Source organism: Amphibalanus amphitrite, unplaced genomic scaffold (genome assembly GCF_019059575.1).
Source record: "Amphibalanus amphitrite isolate SeventyFive unplaced genomic scaffold, NRLGWU_Aamphi_draft 001579F_arrow, whole genome shotgun sequence".
Taxonomy (NCBI): Eukaryota; Metazoa; Arthropoda; class Thecostraca; order Balanomorpha; family Balanidae; genus Amphibalanus; species Amphibalanus amphitrite.
The window spans coordinates 20,145-38,491 of NW_024883072.1; the positions used below are offsets into that span (position 1 = coordinate 20,145).

The 18,347-nt window shown below is 52.8% G+C and overlaps 1 protein-coding gene across 1 annotated transcript in view; it reads left to right on the plus strand.

Annotated features, from left to right (window-relative positions):
* The window catches only part of LOC122373962, a 74,195-nt gene that overhangs the window by 14,657 nt on the left and 41,191 nt on the right, over window positions 1–18,347 (plus strand). Inside the window, exon 2 of the transcript XR_006255131.1 lies at window positions 17,255–17,444. The gene's annotated coding sequence lies outside the window, so the exon portion shown is untranslated. The remainder of the gene's footprint in view (window positions 1–17,254; window positions 17,445–18,347) is intronic.

Below are 18,347 nucleotides of genomic sequence, written 5' to 3' on the forward strand. Positions count from 1 at the left end.
TTCTTAAAAGTTATCATTTTGGGTGGCACAAATGCTCATATACCTCATTCTTCAAATTATCCGACATCATTTCTGATTAAAACACTGAAATAAATTCACGATATGAATATATTCATTGTAGGACAAATTTATTGCAGATTTGGTCAAATTAGGTGCATTCGCCAGATAGCCCATCGTGAAAACGGCCATTGACGGCGTGTTTGCAAAAAAAAATGCCTTATCATATCACATTCCTTTACTAGCCGCTAATGCATCGGATAGCGCGTGACACCGCCGTTGTTTGTAGTTCCCTCCCCCACATCTCTGCACCCTCCGGCGACTCTGCACCGTGCCACGTCACCACTGGCCAGCTCGGGTCTCTCCGGGCGTTTGCTCGGTTCCGGTCCGCTCTACCCGGCTTCCCACGGCGGTCGCTCTGTTTATTTGTTTCTCGTCCGACATGAAAGGCGGCGCCGGATGTGGGTCAGACGCAGCACGCAGTGCAAACCACTTGCAACTGTGCACATCGCGCAGAGAACGGAGCTGCGATCACAACTCAGTGGGGAAGAGAGTCAAAGACGGGTTCGAAGAAGGCATCAAAACAATTAGGCCTCAAACGGCATCAGAAGTTTGAGTGTTGAGATGAAAGTGGGTCGGTGGATGTGCCTGGAGGTTGAACGGAAGTTAAGTGCACTAGATATCGAAGGCAAATGCTATGCAGCCAACATGTCGTTCCATATCGTGGGCTGGAAAAGGGTTAATGGATTGCGGTGTGTGCAGAGAAAAACATCACACGATGAATTTCAAATCTTCACAAACTTGAAGAGAAAGTACATAGGTGGTCCATGTTCAATGCTTTTGTTGAAGATATAGGCACGACTGACGTACTTTGCTGTGAAATAGACGTTGCTGTTTTACAAAAGTCGGCTTACTCTCGTAAAACAAAGGCTGGTATAAGACAAACATATATGTCAAAGCATGCCGCACGAGAAGTTTCTGCAGGTTTCCACTTCTGCAGTATCCTATGATGTGCAGTAGTTTTAGAGAAAACGTGAAATAGCTCAATTTTTTTCTTTTTTTGCTCGATAATTGTTACGTTGTATTGTCTAGAATAAGAAGTTCCAAACAACGCAAGTCGCAACAAACGTGATAGATTGTGCTACCAGTATTATAGGTTTTGTGAAATTTGCAAATTTTCAGCGTAAACTAGTTATAAGCAAATTTTCAGTGTGAAAGTTTTGCTTATTCAAGGATTATGTATTTGATATAAAGTCATATCAATTATTTCTAATCCAGATAACCAACTGCTCATCACCATAAACCACGCTAACTCGCGCGTTACTGATAGTATCAGTGTTGTCGAGCACCACCCTTCATCAGGCTGCGTGGGGACTGGGGAGAGTGTCGTCTATGGCCACCCCTCCCCGCTCCGCCGAGTCTGTTTTGACCGCACCAATCGTGACAAACCGCCGCTATATTTTGGCCCGACGGGAAATTGCCCCTTAAATACACCGAGCCGCCGCGTGAAATGAGAGCACTGGACCACCCGCTGACCCCTTTAGCCAGATTTGGCCCTAATTCAGCGATAATGTGGCGTAAACACAGCCATTGTACCGCAATTCATTCAATAAGTTTCATACATACAGCCAATAGGGCATTGCGAGCGCGTAAAACTGAAGACATGAAAGAAATACCGAGAATCGGTATTAGGGTCCCCTAATAAAGTTTAGTGGCCCCTCTGGAGTGTGAAGACCAGCTGGGCCGGAGGTGGGTTGGGGAGCGGCAGTCCGTGGGGAGGGGCGAGGGCGGGGAGGGCGAGGGAGGAGACGAGAGGACAGACGTCAGTCAGTGAGAGGGGACGACGGTGACAACAGAGGCGGGCCGCGAGGGGCGCGTCTGGTGGTGTGATTGCGCGTGTGTGGTAGGATAGCGTGCGTGTGCTGGCATCACGCAGCCTCTATCGTGCACGGTACGGTGGTGAGAGCCAGAGCGGGACGCGGACCATGGACTCCGCGCAACACTACGGACCCGGCACCGTTGGAATGGCAGGTGGGTCCGGTCCGCCGGTATCTGCATCGTAACCACGTGCTGTGTGCAGTGTCGTTGGCTGTATGTATCGTGTTCGGCGACTGACCTAGGAATGTTAGGTCAGTTCGGTACCAGGCCTGGCAGAGGCCGGTTCGGACAGAGGCCGGTTCGGTGAGGCCGGTGCGGACAGAGGCCGGTTCGTGAGGCCGGTGCGGACAAAGGCCGGTTCGTGAGGCCAGTGCGGACAGAGGCCGGTTCGTGAGGCCGGTGCGGACAGAGGCCGGTTCGTGAGGCCGGTGCGGACAGAGGCCGGTTCGTGAGGCCGGTGTGGACAGAGGCCGGTTCGTGAGGCCGGTGCGGACAGAGGCCGGTTCGTGAGGCCGGTGTGGACAGAGGCCGGTTCGTGAGGCCGGTGCGGACAGAGGCCGGTTCGGCGAGGCCGGTTCGGCGACTGACCTGGGAATGTTAGGTAAGTTTGGTACGAGGCCTGGCAGAGGCCGGTTCGGATAGAGGCCGGTTTGGTGAGGCCGGTTCGGCGACTAACCTGGGAATGTTAGGTCAGTTCGGTACGAGGCCTGGCAGAGGCCGGTGCGGACAGAGGCCGGTTCGGTGAGGCCGGTGCGGGCAGAGGCCGGTTCGGTGAGGCCGGTGCGGGCAGAGGCCGGTTCGGTGAGGCCGGTGCGGGCAGAGGCCGGTTCGGTGAGGCCGGTGCGGGCAGAGGCCGGTTCGGTGAGGCCGGTGCAGACAGAGGCGGGTTCGGCGAGGCCGGTTTGGCGACTGACCTGGGAATGTTAGGTCAGTCCGGTGCGAGGCCTGGCAGAGGCGGGTGCGGACAGAGGCCGGTTCGGTGAGGCCGGTGCAGACAGAGGCCGGTTCGGCGAGGCGGCTCGGTGACTGACCTGGGATGTTAGGTCAGTTCGGTACGAGGCCTGGCAGAGGCCGGTTCGGACTGCGGCCGGTTCGGTGAGGTCGGTGCGGACCGAGGCCGGTTCGGCGACTGACCTGGTAATGTTAGGTCAGTGCGGTACAGGCCTGGCAGAGGCCGGATCGGCGACGGACCTGGGAATGCGAGGTTCGCACGGCGGGCGACACGACGGGGTCTGAGTGACATGGCTTGGATACGTTAGGTCAGTTCGGTGCGTGACCGGGCAGCGGCCAATTCAGCCCTGACCTGGGAACTTGGATCGGGCCGGTGGGCGAGCGGGTCATAGGTGACCGCAGGGGTGAGCGGATAATGCCCCGGCTTTACTTGGTAATGGATCGGTTTGAGGTTGGCCTGGTATAACGTACGAGCAGACTCGTATAGTGGTCTGCCCGGCGAGTGGGTTTGGCGGCATTCTCCCACGACACGGTCAGAGCGGCTCGGCGTCGGACGCTGGTTGCGGCGCCAACGGGCGTCGGTCAACGGGCGCGGCACGCCGCAGACGGCCTGTCACCGTCTCGGGATCCGCTGGTTTATGTCCACAGCTGGTTTATGAGCGCAGGTGTCCTTTTATGGCAAACCGTATCCAGCGCCGTCCGGGGCCGTCGCGAGGCGTGTTATATGACCGTTGGCTGACCGCTGAGCCGGGCCGGCCGAGGCGGGGCGGCGGCTCGGCGGGGTCGCCGCCCTCGTTGGGCTCGGACGGTCGGCTGGGAGGAGGACTCCCCCCCCCCGCCCCGGGGGGAAGGGGAAGGCGGGACGAGTATGACAGTCCTGAGACAATACACGGACCGTCGTAATGGCGAGCGAGTCGACCGGGTTCCCGGCCATGAGAGGCATCCGTGTAACAGTAATGTGCCCCTATAGTGGCGGTAACGCGTGAGTTGTTCCGAAATAGTCTGACACCGGGCTCCCGCCGGGCCTATGAGGCGGGTCAGCGTTGCTATATTGCGGTCTGTAGACGGTACGGCCTGATTGGCGGGCCGGCTTCCGATGACACGCTCACTTACTTCGTGGGACATATGAGACGTGATGGACTAGCAGTGGCCAGCGCGCGGCAGCATCTGGCAGGAGTGAGACGCCTTCCTCTACAGTGGGGGCGGCCAATGGCGGTCGGGATACCCCCCCTAACCCAGCGGCCGCGTTCCGGGGCTACGAGCACCGGGGCGGTGGGGCGGAGCCCCGCCGGCAGGAGCTCGACATATCCGCTCTTCGACGGCTGGAAACGCGTTTGGGGTCGTTATTTTCATCGGTCTTGGACCAGCGGTGCGTGTGGGTTGCATGCATGTTAGCGTTTTACGGCGGCCTGCGGAGCAACGAATTCCTTTTTCAACGATCACGGACGGCGTCTACGATATGGCGATGGGTACTTCACACCCGTTGGCATCAAGAGTCCGGGTCGGCATTCAAACCAGCCGGCAGCGTGGACCGTCGACCTACGTTGAGCTCCCCACAACGGGCACGTCTACCTGTCCGGTGCGGGTCATGCGCCTGTACCACCAGGCAGGGGCTGCGGCAGACGGGGCGCCGCTCTTTACCCTGGATTCGGGGGCAGTGCTCACGCGGCGCAGTTTGAACAATATTTTTCGCCTCGCGCTCGGACCCGGGTTCTCTTCTCACTCCCTAAGGAGTGGTCTGGCCAAGACTGGCGCGGCGGCGGGAGTGTCCGACTCGGTACTGGATTGCCTGGCGTGCGCACTTACTTGTGGGCCATAATTTGTATGAGACGGGCGGGACTAGCAGCGGCCAGTACCTGGCAGCAGCTGGCAGCAGTGAGATGCCTTCCTCGCCTGTGGGCTCGGCCATTAGCGATCGGGCTGCCCCCCCCCCCCTCCCAGCGGCCGCGTCGCGGGAACGCCGAGGCGACGGGCCGGCGCATTGGGATCGTTGTTGTCATCGGCCCCGCGCTGGCCGCTGGGCGTCCACGGGCGGCGGTGACGCGAGCGGGCCGCCGCTTACAGCTGGTTATGACCGTTGGTCCCTTTTATGACAGGTCGGCCCTCGGCGTCGGTCGGGACACCCTCTGGGGCTAGTGTCCGTGCACCTCATGTCTGTTGGGGGTGTCACGTGACTGACTATTGGAGTGTCACATATATATGTGGATTTCGGGCCGGCGCCCGCCGGCAGGCTCGGGGCGAGTGTCATATGCCTGTAGGGGGAGCGACGGAGCGCCCCAGGCGGCACCGCGGCCAAACGCGGCGCGCCTTCGCTGGGCTCGGCCGGCGGGGGGTGGGGGTGGCGGTCCCTACCTGGAGAGGGGATGGGACAGCGGGACGAGTACGGCGCCTTATACGGCTGTTGAGACGGTAGGTACCCGCTCCGATCTATCGCCCGGGGGTGGTGGTCTGGAACACGCCAGTGGTCTGGGACAAGGAGGTCGGGACGGCGGCTGACCTGGGAAGTAGGTCAGTGCGGTGAGTGGCGTGACCTGGCGAGGTCCAGACGGCATGGGCCTGGACAGTGGACAGTTAGGTCGGTTCGGTGATGTGACCTTGCGAGGTCCGTACGACATGCCCTGGGAAGTAAGGTCAGTTCGGGGACGTGCCTGGTAGAGATCCAAACAGCGGTCGCCTGGAAAGTTAGGTCAGTTCGGTGACGTAACCTGGTAGAGGTCCGAACGGCGTATGCTCTGGAAAGTTAGGCCAGTTGGGTGAGTGATATGACCTGGCAGGAGCTCGGACGGCGACTGACCTGGGAGTTAGGTCAGTTTCGGTGAGTGGCGTGGCCTGGCAGGGGTTGGACGGCAATGACTTGGAATCTGGGTCGGTTCGGTGACATGGCCTTGCCCAATCGACATGACCTGAAGAGTAAGGTTAGTTCGTTCGGTAAGTGGCGTGGTCTGGCAGGGATCCGGACGGCAATGACCTGGGGTGAGTGACGTGGCCAGTTAGATCTGGGAAGTTAGATTAGTCCAGTGACGTGCCCTGGCAGAGGCCCGGACGGTGACCGACCTGGGAAGTTAGGGCGGTTCGGTGAGTGGCGTGACCTGACAAAGATCCGGGCGGCAAGGGCCTGGAATGCTCGGTCAGTTCGGTGACGTGACCTAGCAGGGGTCCGCTCGACAATGCCCGGGTAAGTTAGATCAGGTCGGTGGCGTGGCCTGCCGTGTGTAAGCGTGTCCCTCGACGAGCCGCTTCGTCGTGTGACGTCCCAAGTGGCGGAATGTTCCTTGTCCCGCGACTTATGGCGTATCACTGGATATACCAAGATGGTTAAACGTAAGCACGCGCTGATGGCGTTTGAACGATTTGGTTTATTGATGTTTCACCCAAGTGACCGTAATGTTCATGCTTATTAGGTATTCTGCGCTTAAAGTATCTGCCTGGGCATCCCCCATGCTATTATCACCATTATTTATATATATACATAGCTGTGTCGTTTGAATAAAAAGCTGGCCAGCCATTTGCTTTAGCCATTTCGGAAGACACTCTTGCGACTTCACGTTGAGCACAAGAAAAAGATCCATCGAGTCAAGCTGCCCTGGTGTTTGAGGGGTGTAGATTGACACTGCCCTGGTTTTGAAGGGTGTCGATTCACACTGCCTTGGTGTTTGAAGGGTGTCGATCCACACTGCACTGGTGTTTGCGAAGGGTGTCTATTAACACTGCCCTGGCGTTTGAAGGGGTCGATTCACACTGCCCTGGTGTTTGAAGGGTGTCGTTTCACACTGCCCTGGTGCTTGAAGGGTGTCGATTCACACAATTCCTTGGTGTTTGCGAAGGATGTCGATTCACACTGCCCTGGTGTTTGAAGGGTGTCGTTTCACTCCGCGCTGGTGTTTGCAGGGTGTCGATTCACAATGCCCTGGCTTTTTGAAGGGTGTCGATTCACACAATTCCCTGATGTTGCGAAGGGTCTCGATTCACACTGTCATGGTGTTTGAAGGGTGTCATTCAAACTGCCCTGGTGTTAAAGGGCGTCGACTCGCACTGCCCTGGTGCTTGCGAAGAGTGTCGATTCATACTGCCCTGGTGTTTGAAGGGTATCGATTCACACTGCCCGGGTGTTTGGAGGGTGTCGATTCACACAATTCCTTGGTGTTCGCGAAGGGTGTCGAATCACGCTGCACTGGTGTTCGAAGGGTGTCGATTCACACTGCCCTGGTGTTGGACGGGCGACGTTTCACAGTGCCCTAGTGTTGCGGAGGATGACATTCGTTGGGTGAGCACTGCGCCTTGTGTGATGGGCCACCGGGCATTCAAATAGCACTTTTTCTGCTCTCGAGAACCAGTCCTTCTGGTAGCTTAACGAGGAGACTCTGAGTGTGCCAATCTCCTACCATTACCTGTCGGTTCCAGTTGGGGCTTTTGGTGGCGGATGAGGAGCGCAACCGAAAAATGGGTGAGTACGGCCAACAACAGCCAAACTGGAATGGGTCGCAGCACGGGACACAGTAGCGACAGAGAGGAAACACTAATCGGTATTAGGGTCCCCTAATAAAGTTTAGTGGCCCCTCTGGAGTGTGAAGACCAGCTGGGCCGGAGGTGGGTTGGGGAGCGGCAGTCCGTGGGGAGGGGCGAGGGCGGGGAGGGCGAGGGAGGAGACGAGAGGACAGACGTCAGTCAGTGAGAGGGGACGACGGTGACAACAGAGGCGGGCCGCGAGGGGCGCGTCTCCCACCCCCCATCCCCAACGGCGCCAATGTCCTCAACATTGTCTCCTCCGTCTCTTTTTCGTTTTTTTTTATTACTTCTCTCCCTCTCTCGTCCGACGTCGTCTCACCCACGGTTGTGGCGGATGAGGAGCGCAACCGAAAAATGGGTGAGTACGGCCAACAACAGCCAAACTGGAATGGGTCGCAGCACGGGACACAGTAGCGACAGAGAGGAAACACTAATTGCACCGCGGCAGCCGTCTAAGCATTTCATCGTCGCTCCGTACTTTTCCTGTTCCTAGCTTCGTCGTTACGGGCTCCCCAATTTTCCTGCAACGTTTGTTATCCTGACCGTCCTGGTCCAACTCCGCAGTTCTCCGCTCTCCTTTCCTGCTTCCGCAGAGGACACGCCATCGTCCGGCGTTTCTCCGTCTGGTTCCGTAATCTCCGGTCGGCATGCTAATTAGATACAAATAGGACTGCGCGACTATGTCAGAAGCTAACGAGGTGGCCGTGGCTCGACTGCCGACTGGCCACTTTAGTCGCAGGGAGCTCACACATGGCGACGTCGGCTCATAGGCCATACGCGACCGGAGATTAACGGGGTCGATTATGTAACAAGCAAACATAAAACACTGATCTATAGATAACATGTTTGGAAGTGGTCAAAGTTGGATTATGTAACCATTCTTAGTAACGCATGTATGTACTGAATATTTGTGTTTTGCTCACACTTATGTCAGTGTTTGCACGTTCAGTTCAATCGCGATTATCAGGAGTATGAGACAAAACACGCAGGTTGTGAAAGTAAGCAAATTAGAATAAACAGATGTAAATACAAATTCAGTTAATGCCTTGCACTTTTCATGCTCACTGAGCGCAGCTACCAAAGAGTGACGCATCATACGATATTCTGCAACAGAAGTTTAACCCTCGCATGTGTAGGGGGGGGGGGGGGTCGGATGGACCCCCCCCATGGTTTTTCGCGAATAACTCGCGTAAAAAGCGGCCGATCGCGACGAAACTTTCAGTACCCTCGCATTGATCAATTTTACACCTACCCTGAAAATTTCATGACCCTGACCCAAATGACCTTTGACCTGTGACCTCTTTTCCGAGACCATGTTTGGCCGGAATCGCGATTTCGCGTATGTCGGCTCGCACTAGCCGCGTGTTTGCAAGCTTTTCGTGGTTTCAAACGTTCCAACATGTGATTTGATGTTACTCCCGTGTGTGTCAAGGTCACCTGAAGGTCAGGTCAGGTCATTGACCTTTGGTGACCTCGGGTGACCTCGGGTCACTTTTTGGAGTTTTACATGTTTCTAGGCTAGTTTTTGGAGCTGAATTCGAATTTAGCAACCATTTGAACATTTACGAAGTAGTTTTGGTGACTTCGTAACATGTTACGAAGCTGTCAGAGGCGGTTGACACGTACTACGAATACCCGTCACGACGCCTACTGGTTGACCTGACCTGACCTGACCCGACCTGGTCTAAATGCTTCAAGACATCATCTGTGATCAAAACTAACACGATATTCGTGATCAGCATCCCGAAAAACCCCTTAGCAGCCACACTTTACGACTTTCTAACAGGTCCCGATTTTCCCGACTTTGGGTCATTGACCTGACCTGGAAGGTCAACCAATGACCTAGGACCTTAAAATTGGGTATCATCGGCTTCCTCTCGTCACGGGCAACACGCTCGTTTTTTCCGCGAAGCTCTAGCTCGATCAGGGGCCAAACGGCAAGGGGGGGTCCAACCGACCCCCCCCCCCCCCCTACACATTAGAAGCTGGCAAACGCCGCACACATGCGAGGGTTAATAGACCAGCAATAGACAGAATGCTAAGATAAAAAATGTCTCATCCTATATATCACATTTCGATTGTAAACAGATTCATGCTCGAAAGAACTCACGCAGGCCCCGCACCTACGCCTAAAAGCTACAACGCCAATAGGTCATCGTTACATCATCTGAGCAGCGGTGGCCGGTCTTGGACCAGGCAGCACCGCGGGTGGCCCTGCACCGGCCCCGTGCCGGCGAAAACAGCTCGTGCACGGCATGGCAAGCCAGTCGCGCGTGTCGCGGCCAGTAAAACAGACAGACACGATGTCCATGAGAGCGCCGGACGCGTCCTCGGCGTCTTATCGTCATCGCTGCATGCGTTGCAGTATGCAATCTGAAGCTGCAACAGCCGCCGTCCCCGACCGCTGCTCTTTGTCTTGTCCCGCGCACCTCCCGGCTCAGCACCTGGCATATGTCAGGAACGCTTTTTGCGCGACTGTTTTGCTAGGAAAGCAGATAAGGACCGCCAGTTCGAAGCGATAATTTTCTTTTTGCACGGGCTCGAGGCCGTTTGATTTAGCGATGGACGGGTCGCGAGGTCTTGCAGGGGAGTGTGGAGATGCAGCGTCACAGAGGGGTCGTTCGTAAACAGCTATGACGCCAGCTCGAGACGGCGACTTATGTGACGCAGCGGACACCTTGACTGGCGCAGTGCTCGTTCCAGAAAGCTTGCCGTAAAAATTGTGGCTGGTTGCTGCTTATTGACACTTCGAAACTTAGTCGGCGATGAATAAATGAATGTCTACATATTTTCACTTTTTAACCACGCCTGTATTCATGGATGGTTTCATAAGCCAGAAGTAGAACACGCGCTTCTTGAGACATCTCCATTTCCGAATGGCAAACCCCAGCGCTCTCGGTCACGTGAAACTCTGTCACGTGGCTCTCGTTGATACCATGTGGGAGGGTGCCGGCCTCGTGACAACAATCAATAGCGCATCGGCAGTGGGCGGAAAGATACGGGGGCCATTTCCTCCCGAGAGAGGCCCTGCTGTGGGGCCGCATGAGGCTGCACTAGGAGACACTAGCGACACTAAAAGAACCATCGGCACCAGTGGCTCTCGGCCGGCCCTCGCCGGGATGGACGGTCACGGCCGGGTCGTTTCGTCCCCACCGGCCGACATTCAAAATGACGGGGCCACAGTGGACAACAATGCCGCCTCGGCGCCGGGCTCGTAACGGCACGGCTCATAACGTGGCACGGGCCATGGCGCTTCAACGAGAGCACGCGCTCGACACTGAAAGGTCGGTGGACTGACTGACGGGGGAGATGCCAACCACTCTCACCAGCCGTATACAATGAGGCGGAAAGGTAATCGCTTTTCATTTGCAAGCCATTACCATATCGGTACTTCTGGAGAACCAGAGTGATACACGAGATAACAGCGCCATTTTCAGTGCAAACTCACGTTCTCAAGGTATCCGACAAAGGTCAAGTGGGTGACCTGACAGATCTTGATCGAAAATCGTGATAGCTTTCGTGTCTTACGCTACCTATTCCTTATTCAGGTTCAACTGTAGGTCTGCACCGGGAATGCTTTCCCTTTCTGATAAATGTTCGCTGTTTAGTGAACAATGACCACTATAGACAATAGTTCACGGATAGGTAGATTGGAGCTATCTCTATTGTCACAATCAAGCGATTTCTCGCCGACCTTAGTAATCTTTTGACCGATTTGGTCAATCTCCCATGACCGATATTCTCCTGATCAGTTGGACCGATGACCATACCATGTGAGCGGTGTGTCGAGCCTCCCCGATCCCCCCTCTGGCTCCGTCGCCGACCCCCCCCCCCCCCTCCGCTGGCCGCGATCCATGCCGATTATACGCCGGCATTAGCTACAGAGGCAGAAAGGGTCCGCAGCGCTGGCTGGGCTCCCAGACCTAATGTCCGCGGGGCCCGAGCAGGTCACATCTCCCGGCAATGGTCACAGCGTCCACTGCAGGACATGTCGGCAGAGGGGCTCCAGGGCTGACCCAGCCACTGGGGAGGTCGCGCGGCGGGACCGCGGGGTCATTTGGAGCGCACACCTCAGCCGGCCGTCCGCCCACTCTGTGTTGTTCAGTGATGCAGCGGACGGTGCCGCGCCAGCCGCTTTTGTCGGACAAAAGGACGGTCTGTGTGGCCGGGAATCACTGGGGGACGAGTGGCAGTCCACCCACGGGACACCGAAGGCAGGCTGCGGCCCCGGCCAGTCACCAGCCACCGACGGCGGGACATAAACAGACCACCGAAACCATTGTTTCAGCTGAAGAGGGAGAGTATATCGGAACATCTGCCGATGTAGGTTGATACGGAGCGCAGTCGTAGCCATTGCAGTAAGGTGGTGTTTACATGATAAGCTTATTTGACAGCCCCTTTGAGATGGTTAGATTTACGAGCTCAGCAGTTGCTTAGAGAATCGTTGAATTTGTTTGTATGTAGTTGAGTTTTGGAATCTTGAAATGTCCATCGGATAGCCAATCAGTTTGAATGCACGACTGTGCGCCACCATAATGACTACGCTGCCACCATAACTCTCGAGTCCGATCATAAGCGTACCGTGACCGTTCCGTGAAAGCCATCGGCCTGATTGGCAGGCTCGACCGACCCGCACGGCCGCGCCCAGCACTCGACCTCGTGAAATTAATCTCTTTCAGAGCCTGACGCTATGACAGGGGAACGCTTGAAGTCAATTCCTTCTTAACAGCGCCTAAGGCGTAATGTCAAAAATGGCAAACTATTGAGAGGGGCACGTCTCCGTCACCCTGGTATCGAAGCGCATTGTTCAGGCGAGTTCAATGGTTGAATGGCCGCCGGTCAATGCGGGCAGTTGAGACTGTATGGGAGCTCTGCTGGATAATAATCGGGTCACGAAGGTCGAGCAGGCGTGACCTGAGGCACCAAAATTCGCAACCGACCATGGTGCTGAGACGTTAGTAGTCACATACAAATGTACAAGATTGTGTTTTTTATGAAAGCGATTTTAATCGTCGTCGATTTTGACCATCGTAGTTAATTAACCCGCGCCCTGCTGGGGGGGGGGGGTGTTTGAACACCCCCCTTGTGGTTTTTCGCGAATATCTCAAAAACGGCGGCGTGGAGCGCCGCCGTTTTTGGTACAACTTATCATACATCAATTCTACACATGTTGTGAAAATTTCAGACCAAGGTCATTCAAGGTCAGGTCACCAGGTCACTTGAAGTGACCTCACCTCATAAAAAGTTTCAATGTCTGTCATAGCTACACCGAGTGACCGATCGCTTTGAAACTTTCAGCGATTGCTAAGAGCAATAGCATGTACAAAATGTATATCTCAGAATTTTGATGTCGATGACCTAAGGTCAGGTCAATTTTGCGACCTCCCCATTATAAGTCAATGGGAGAAAATTGAAATGCGCCTCTTTTGGACGAAAGACATTATAAACACTCCCAAACACTGAATTACAAGTGGTTTAGATACACTGAACATGAAAATGGTGTCCGTGGTGACCCCTGTTTATGCCCTGAGGTCATCTTAGGTCACGAATGGTATCTAACAGTTTTTCGCAAATAACTTTTGATAGAGGCATGCTAGAGCGATGAAAACGCCTTAGATGTGTTCAGCTCGACGATACGGATCGACTGATATGCAACATGACCCTTTCCGGTCAGGTCATGACCTTGACCTGAGGTCAAATTTTCAAGTTGACCTTTCAAGGTCAACTTATAGTTCATTCGATGCGTCTTGACGAGAGGAACACGATGCCGGTAAAAGTAAGCTCGTACAAGGCTTGGGTCAAAAGTTATTGCAGAAAAACTGTTTCCGAAAAAATCGGCTATTTTTGCAGTTTTTGCCCCCTGCAGGCAAAACCGTTGACGTTAGGTCAAATCTGAGAACATTACTCAGAAAGGGCGCTAATAGGGCTATCGAATGCGCTTTTCCGCGGCGCTGTAGCTCCATTGGTTCCCGAGTTATGCGTTGGCTTCTTGGAAATTGTCGACATTCGACCTGGAAATCGGCGAAATTTTGCCTTCAATGACCTCTGGTGACCTGACCTTTGACCTGACCAAAAAATGGACCGAAGTGATTTCCTCATTATTTTTGACGCTCTTTCGAACGCCGCCTTCCGCGTATCGCTACGTGGCCCAGGAGCCGAGTTAGAAGGGGGGGTGTTCAAACACCCCCCCCCCCCCAGCAGGGCGTGGAAATCCAGGACCCCCAGCAGGGCGCGGGTTAATTTGCTCTGCTTATAGGAAGGAAATGGTTAATAATTACCGTAACAGGCAATAAAATAACTTAGTTTTAAAAAGCAAAATGGACATAGGAAATGTACGCAATCAAGCATCGAAGATTTAAGGGTTTTTCAGCTTCTCCCCTACCTCTCCTACCTCTTTCTATCAAATCCTTTCTAACACCATGAACATAATAAAACGAGAGCTTTCCTCTATCCGTCACTCAAACGACCCTGTTGAATCGCAAATGCAGTTTTCATGACATCTTCGTAATTCACGAGCGGCTTAGCGGTCGTGATAATTTATTCACACAATTTATTTTTATCGTCTCTTTATTCATCTCTGAGGGGCCTTTCTGGACTGGCTGAGCCGGTCTGTATTATCCCACCGTCGTTCCTCCTTTTCACGCAGGGACAGCCATCATGGCGCCGGGTCTCCGACCGTCGACCGATCTGTCTCCATCGTTTTTGTGCCGCTTAGGGCGGCTGTGTGCGCGTCTGTCGCATCTGGAGACAATCCAGGACACGAGTCGGTGAATATGATGTCATAATCGCCGCCTGTGCTTCGCGGCATCTTCTGCTTATCACACTCGTGAAACAAATGATAACTCAGAGAATGTAGATGAATATCAAACTCCCCCGGCAATAAAACATGACAGGGGAAAACACAAGAGATCGAAAGGTTATCAGAGCAAATTCATAGAAAAATGACAAATTGTACTTTTTATTGAAAAAGTAAAAGATAAGTAACACTAACATTGAACATGCTCGGATTGCATAACAGGCACCGACACTCTTATGACCTGAATTCAGCAAACCTTTCTCGCAATCGAAAGAGTGCGCGAGGCAGTTACCAACAGGCACTCCACTCAGCGTACGGGTCTCGCCGACAGTTCTGTTCCGACTATAACGGGGGTGCGAACAGCCGCACCAGAACAGGGGAGCTACGATCCAGTCAGCGATCCTAGCGAGCGACACTTTACATGCAAATCTTCAGCCAATAGCTGTCGGCCAAATGGGGCGGCTGCCGGGGAATGGCGCGATACGGCGTGGTGACGATTACGACGCAGTTTGATTGTGTTTGTAGCGCCGACAAAGGAATTACTTCCGGTTTTCAAATAGATGTGTTCCGAAGATTATCAACATTGTTTGGTGCGTCGTTGTGTACGAATGGTTGCATTATTCATGTCAATGAAGATTAAGCTGCACTTACATTGTTTTATGGAATAAGCTGCAATCCATCTAAGCTGTCAATCAAGCTTGCTGCGGGATGTCGTCTCCGGGATTTGGGTGAAATTGAATCGACTATCCAAGACCAAATGCTACTTGCTGCGGATGATTTGATGTGACAGCACCAAATACCAATTGAATTTTATTTGATCTTCTCTTGACTAAGAACAATTAGATTTTAGACACCATGCAGGTAATACTGTAAATGGGGCATTCCACGTCAAATCAAACACCGAAATCCGTCATCCCTTTGATTTTTCTGAAAATTTGTAGGCAGACTGGGCATGGTTCAAAACTGAGTTACGTATAATATTTTCGAAATTTGATAACGTATCGCCGAGATATAGGTCATCGAATATAGCCAAAAATGCCACACATCATTTTTTAAAATGCTTACAACTCTGGTTCCTTTTCTGGTATCAAAATGATATTAACAGGGTCTTGTAGGCAATTAATAAGGCTTTGATTTTTAATTATAAAATTAAATTGAAGTGACCTTGAAATGCATTTGACCTTGAATTAAAACAGAAAAATTTACATAGGAAAAAACACGCCACCTTCGATTCGAGTAATTTTACATATTATGTCCGTCACAATGTTCCTAACCATCTGTGAAAAAATTGGAGTGAGCCATTCATAACGTTCGCGGCAAACGCCGTTTTCATGCATCAACATCACGCAACCGACATGCCTTGAAATACAGAGTCAAGACATGCTTGCTTGTGTACACTTCCTGAAATGAATGATTGCTGATAAGTGATATCCCAAACTTTGCGAGAATGGAAATGCATAGTCATCGTAGTCAAACATTCACGTTCCATTGTAAAAGTGTCTCAGGCAAACGGTATTTTGCGGTGAATTTTGAGCCGTGTGGAAATGCATCATGAAATAAATTCAACGAAAACATTATCACGCAACGATATCTTCACGTCTTTTGATCTTCACTATACGAAAGAACATACATTTTTGAATATGAATGGGGAATTTCTAGTTAATCCGATAATAAATATGGCAGTTAGAGTCCTGCTAAAGTAACATGTCGCCGGCTGAGGCGGGATCGGCCGACGCGGGAAACGCAGCAGTCACAATTTTGTGTTTACACGTTCATATTTCAATTGTTTACCAACCTATTTTCAGAATTCTTTCACCATAAGCTTGCCTGTACATTTCTTAGTCTTCTCACAAAATTTGACGCGAATCGAACGTAATCAGCGGTAAGGAGCGCGATGTAAAGACGGAACCGTTCCGTTCCGTCCCGGCACAGTCTACAATTCAGGCGGCGCGTAGCGGTCGGCGCCGGCTGCCGAGTCGCCGCGTCGCCGCGGCGACAGGATGTTCTCTTTACACCGCTATTACTAGAACAGTTGTGAACCGATTTTCTTATTGCTTGCACGATGAGATGTGCAATTCAATTCTGGACAGGTAGCCATAAGTAATTTCGCATCAATATTATGAGATATTGGCGAAAAACAGGAGGGGTGGGGCGAAATTCACTCTTCCCCCTCCACTCACCACTGCGCGTGCTAACATACGTTTGCATATGTGCCATTTTCTTCCAAACTTATGAATGGCCCACTCTAATTTTTTCACAGGTTGTTAAGAATATGGTAGGCAATAAAATATATGAAAATGAGCCAAATCGAAGGTGACGTGTTTTCTGCTATTTCAATTTTTGTGCTTAAGAACAGAGTTAAGCAAATTTCAAGGTCATATATTTAAGTCGATGCAATTCTAAACAAATGCTTAAGAAATTACCTAAACAGTAAGGTTTATTTCATTCAAATCAAACAAGTACAACCAAAGTTATGGTCGTTCAAAAAGTATAAAGATGCAACATTTTGTAAAAATTTGATGCCCTATATTTAGAAGACCTGTGGTCAGAATGTGCAAAAAACATCAATGTAATGTCCGGGGCGACACAGGAACTCGCTCACAAATTTATAATGAAATCGCTGATGGTAAGGTGCAAAACAGCCGATTTTTGTTCGATTTGACGTGGAATGCCCCAAATGCATTATGCATTTTTCAACTATACCAACTTCAAACGTTTATTGTGCATGGCCTGTGCACATAAGCTGAATGACTCGGACAGCAAAAAGTCACGCTCCCTCCTTTTCGCTCCCTTCCGAGCACCAGTCACAATTTTTGTTCTGGTGGTCACTTCCCCACCCCTCTCTATAGCACGTGTCGGCCCGGTCCCGTGGGACTCGTGTCGGCGTCAGTACTCGGGTCATATGGGACCTGTATCGGTACAGTCACGTGAGACCATGCCGGTCCAGCCTCACGTGAGCCCGTGTCGCGTCGGTCACCGGGCCGGGGAGGTCACCGCCCCCTCCCCCTCCCCCTCTCTGTGTGTCAGTGGTCCTGTGGGACCTGTGTCGGGGACCCGTGTCGGCTGGTGGCAGGTCACCGAGTGACACTCTCCCCTCTATCTCCCTCTCCCCTCTCTCTGTTTCAGTGCTCCTGCGGGACCCGTTTTGTCCCGGGTACGTTGACAGCATCGGCAACTGGAACAACGGCTTTGCGTGTCCGCCGGGCGAGGCTGAGCCTCTGTACTGCTGTGGGACGGCCACCTACCGCTACTGCTGTCCGGCCTCAGTCGAGGGAGGGACGGAGCGGGGCGCCGCGCCGGTCCCAGCCAATGCCAGGTCAGCGGTCGCCGGCCCGACAGCAATACAGACTGGAGAGCGGGGGATACGGGGTTCGGGGTTCGGGTTTGTTAGTGAAGCTATAGTGACGTGTCATCACAGTAGCATTTACTGATAATAAGTTGCATAGCTTTGATGGATTATCGCAAAAGCATAATTGTTTTCAACTAAACATAGGCCTTATACCCAAGCAAGGAAAGAGCGCCAACAAATGAGAAATCGCGCGAGCCGCGAACAGAATTATGGGTCCATTGCAGTGGCGGATCCAGGGGGGCATAATGGGCATTTGCCCCCCCCCCCTCCCAAACGGCATAATTTTAACATCACGCCTATGGACGAGGCATGGAAAGAATCGATAAATTGTTATGGTTTGCCCCCCCCCCCCAAAAAAAAAACTCTGAGCTGGATCCGCCTCTGGTTCATTGTCACTTACCCTCTCCAAATGTGATGTCCTCACCCCTCACCCGTTGTATTACGGGTGCACGTGGCTCAGTACAACCTAAGCTATCTTCGTGTTATCAAATTGACGTACTCACACCAGCCACCGCCTACATGAAACCACAAAGTGCCTTCCGTTTTCTCCTGCATATCGCATCTCACAGCCACTCAGCTAGCCACGCACCTAATGGTGAAATGTGCACCATTTGTGTCTCGCCTTACCTTGTGCTGCACTTTCAAGGAGTGGTGATGTCTGACAGATATTCGTTTGGTGGTGCATTTACCGTCCTAGTCCTGAAAATCCTCGATGTGTTAGCCATGCTGTCACTAAGCGCTACCTCCCCTTATCTCCATTATGTAGGCTGTTTCCTAGACATACAGCGAGAGGATGAGACCTCCTTTCAGTGACCTCGTATGGCCTCCCTGAGAACTATCCGGGTCATTGGGTGCAATCGTTCGGACCCA